The 4548-nt window shown below is 42.8% G+C and overlaps 1 pseudogene; it reads left to right on the top strand.

Moving 5' to 3' along the window:
• The first annotated feature begins 435 nt into the window (after positions 1-435).
• On the top strand, positions 436-3762 carry LOC119542557 (annotated as a pseudogene).
• Positions 3763-4548: the final 786 nt, after the last annotated feature.

Here is a 4548-nt window from a genome sequence, read left to right as displayed (position 1 = left end):
GTCTTCAATTTCTCTTCTTGTCCCATTCTTTCTTAATCTAGTTCCAAAACAGCTTGTCCCCACTACTCCATCGAGCTACCCTCTGGAAGGTAATGGATGATATTCACTTGTTAGGCTGCAACCTTCTTGTCTGCCTTATTACCTCAGCACTTGGTGCTGTTGATCTCTCCCTCCTCCTTAATATGCTTTCTTCACTCTTTCTTGGATTTCATCCTACCTCACTGCTGACATCTGTCTCTTTTGCTTTTTTTTTTTGAATTTTAACATGTTTTATTTAAACAAATGTATCCAAAATTTTCCACATGAGATTAATATAAAAGTTATTGAGAAAGTTTATATTTCTTTTCATGCTAAAGCTTTAAAATCAGGTGTGTATTTTATACGTGCTACACATCTCAACTTGAGCTAGCCACACTTCAAGTGCTCAGCAGCCACATGTGGCTAGTGACTACCATATTGGACAGCAGAGGTCTAGAACCATATTGGACAGTGGAGGCCCAGAACCATATTGGACAGCAGAGGTCTAGAACCATACTGGACAGTGGAGATCCAGAACCATATTGGACAGCAGAGGTCTAGAACCATACTGGACAGTGGAGATCCAGAACCATATTGGACAGCAGAGGTCTAGAACTATATTGGACAGTGGAGGCCCAGAGCCATATTGGACAGCAGAGGTCTAGAACCATACTGGACAGTGGAGATCCAGAACCATATTGGACAGTGGAGTTCTAGAACCATGTTGGACAGCGGAGGTCCAGAACCTCTTGGGATGAGAGTCTTGGGTTCTTGGTGGTGTGTGACCTTGGTCTTGACTATCTCCATAGCAGATGGGATGTGGAGGCAGAGAGTGTTTTCCTTTGCTTTTTACCCTGTTTCTCCCTGATCTCTTTCTGGGTGTTTCAGGACTCACTCTTTGTTCCTCTTCTCTTCTCATTCCATATTCACTCCACTTGATCTCATCCAGCCTCATGTTTTAAATCATATCTTAATGCTCATGTTATCCATTGCCCACTTTACATCTCCAGCTCCTACTTCTCTCCTGGTTCCAGACTGACATATCCAAATGCCCACTAAGCAGCTCCACTGAATGTCTAATAGAAATCTCAGCTCAAGGTGCCCTGAACTGAAGTCTTTGTCCCATCTCCCAAAACTGTGCCACTCACAGCCTTCTCCATTTCAATGACTGGAAATTCCTTTCCTTCCCATTGCTGAGGCCAAAAGCCTTGGAGCCACTTAACTCCTCTCTTTCTCTGACACATCCAATCCATCAAGGAACACTATTAGCTCTACCTTCAGAATATATCCGGATTCCGACCCCTTCTCACTACCCCCGCTGATACTACCCTAGTCTGAGCCATCACCATCTCTTCCCTGAGTATGAGTTCATGCTCATTACAGCAACCAGAATTATCATGTAAAAATATAAAGTGAGATCATGTTACCATTCTGCTCAAAACCCTGCAAGGGCTCCCCATTTCACTCAGAGAAAGAGTCAGTTCTTGCAGTGGCCTTCAAACCCTGCATGAGCTGACCTCATCTCCCACCATCTCTCCCTTGCTTTCTCCACTGCAATTACACCCGCCTCCTGGCTCTTCTTCCAACACATTCTCACCAATGCATTCCCATTGGAGAATTTTTGCATTGGCTGTTCCCTCTGCCTGGAATTCTCTTTCCCCAAATATCCTTATGGTTAATTCTCATCCCCTTAAACGAAGCGTCTCTGATCACCTTATTTAGTACTTAAGCCTCTCCACTGCAAACTCCATTCCCCGAAATATACTCTTTTCTCTTATCCTGTTCTACTTCTTCTTTCCTTACCACATTAAACCTTTTTTTTTTTTAAAGAATCTTCTCTACCTCTATCCATCAGAGAGCTTTTGAGAGAACCATTGAAGGGTTTATTGGAAGGCCTTAATGAATTTATCCTGTAATTTCGGACATTTATTTTAGAAAGATTGTATGTATCTGTATTGTCAGTGGGGTATGGTGACATATAGCAGCACTTTCATTTTGAGTCATGTTAGTTGCTGATATCAGAAGAATGCTGTCTAGCTTTAAATACTATATGATATATACTTTACTGTGCATGAATTTCCAATAGCATTTTCCTAGTAAGTCAGAAGATTAATAAGAAATTTGACTCATTAGCTGATACCAGGATCTGAATCAGAGTGCATCCTAACTGCTTGGTTGTTGTGGTGATGCTGGTGGCTTTTTAAATAAGTTTTTTATTTTAGAACAGCTTTACATATAGTATGGAGAGTCCCTGTAGACCCCACACCCAATATCCCCTATTGTTAATGTCTTATATTTGTATGGTACATTTGTCATGATAAATGAACCAATACTGATACCTTACTAAGACAGACCAAAGTTTATTCAGATTTCCTCAGTTTTTTGCATAATGTCTTTTTTCTGTTTCAGGGTCCCATCTGGCACACCACCCAAATTACATTTTAGGTATTATGTCATCTTAGCTCCTCTTGGTTGCGACAGTTTCTCAGAATTTCCTTGTTTTTGTTGACCTTGATAATATTGAGCACTCTGGGAAGATAAAAAATTAAATTTGACATGGAAAAAATGCATTCTGCTGTTGGGCAAGGTGTGCCACATCATCACCGGGTTGAAATCTGGAAATTCCTCTCTGAGCAATACCACCTTAGACATCAGTTTCCCAGTAAATAGCAGCCAAAGGATACCCCTTACAAAGAACTCTTGAAACAGCTGACTTCCCAGCAGCATGCCATTCTTATTGACCTTGGGCAAACCATTCCAACATATCCGTACTTCTCTGCCCAACAGCTGTCACTTTATAACATTTTGAAGGCCTACTTGCTTCTAGACGAGGAAGTAGGATATTGCCAAGGTCTCAGCTTTGTGGCAGGTGTTTTGCTACTTCATATGAGTGAGGAGGAAGCATTTAAAATGCTCAAGTTTCTGATGTTTGGCAAGGGACTGTGGAAGCAGTATTGGCCAGACATGATTATTTTACAGATCCAGATGTACCAGCTCTCGAGGCTTCTTCATGATCACCACCATCACCTCTACAATCACCTAGAAGAACATGAGATTGGCCCCAGCTTCCACGCTGTCCCCTGGTTTCTCACAGTATTTGCCTCACTGCTTCCACTGGGATTTGTAGCCAGAGTACTTGATATGATCTTTCCTCAGGGATCAGAGGTCATATTTAAAGTGGCTTTAGGTCTGTTGGGAAGCCAGAAGCCCTTGATTCTCCAGCATGAAAACTTAGAAACCACAGTGGAGTTTATAAAAAATATACTGCCAAACCTCGGCTTGGTGCAAATGGAAAAGGCCATCAATCGGGTGTTTGAGATGGGCATCTCTAAACAGTTACAAGCTTATGAAGTTGAGTACCATGTACTTCAAGAAGGACTTACTGATTTCTCTCCTGTCAGTGACAACCAAGTATGGACAAATTAGAGAATACCAACAGCAGCTTACACCAACAGAACCTTGACCTCCTTGAACAATTGCAAATGGCAAATGGTAGTATCCAAAGCCTTGAAGCCACAGCTGAGAAGCTTCTGACTAGCAAAAGCAAACTGAGGGCAGGCCACCCTTGCTCTAGAGCTGGAGCGGTCAGTCCTGCTGCAGATGGCAGAGGAGCTTCTGAGGCAGACTGCAGAGCTGAGCAGTGCAGAGACTGACTTTGCTCAGTCTGGGCCCATGGTGACTGACAGCTCAGGAGAGAATGCCTTGCCAGACCACCCCAGAGGAGACATTGCTACTCCATCCTAACACTGTCCAGGCCTTGATTGAGAGAGACAGAAGATGCTGGATGGGGAGAATGAAACATGAAGTGTGCTTCTCAGGGAGGAAACTGGCTTACCAGCATGCAAATTCTCAACTAAAACTTGCAATTCAAGGGGGTGAATGTTCCACTGTTTTTGTTGTTGTCTTAGGTTCTAATTTGTCCCTTCTCTGGACATGGTTAGTGTTCCAGTTTGGTAATGCTGCTGTTAAGCATAACACCAGAAATGGATTGGCTTTTATAAAAAGGGTTTATTTGGTTACAAAGTTACAGTCTGAAGGCCATGAAAATGTCCAAATGAAGGCATCATCACAAGTATACCTTCACCAAAGGAAGGCCAATGGCATCCGGAAAACCTCTGTTAGCTGGGAAGACATGTGGCTGTCATCTTCTGATCCCAGGTTGTGTTCCAGCTCCACTCTCAGCTCCTGTGTGTTCTTCAAAGTGTCTCTCTTGGCTGCAGCAAGCTCCTTCTGTCTGTGAACACTTTCATAGGACTCCAGTGGTTCAATTAAGACCCACCTTGAATGGGTGGGATAACACCTCCATGGAAATTATCCAATCAAAGTTCTCACCGACAGTTGATTGAGTCACATCTCCATGGAAACACTCAGTCAAAGGATTCCAACCTAATCAACACTAATAAGTCTTCCCCCACAAGACTGCATCAAAGAACATGGTGTTTTGGGGGTCATAATCCATCCAAACTGGCAGAGTTACCATACTCATTTGATTTAGATACCTTGGACATGAATAAGTGCATGTTTGTGTTT

This window comes from Choloepus didactylus, chromosome 8 (assembly GCF_015220235.1).
Source record: "Choloepus didactylus isolate mChoDid1 chromosome 8, mChoDid1.pri, whole genome shotgun sequence".
Lineage (NCBI taxonomy): Eukaryota > Metazoa > Chordata > Mammalia > Pilosa > Megalonychidae > Choloepus > Choloepus didactylus.
The sequence above is the reverse complement of the archived record's forward strand: the minus strand, read 5'-3'. Positions and strand labels throughout refer to the sequence as shown.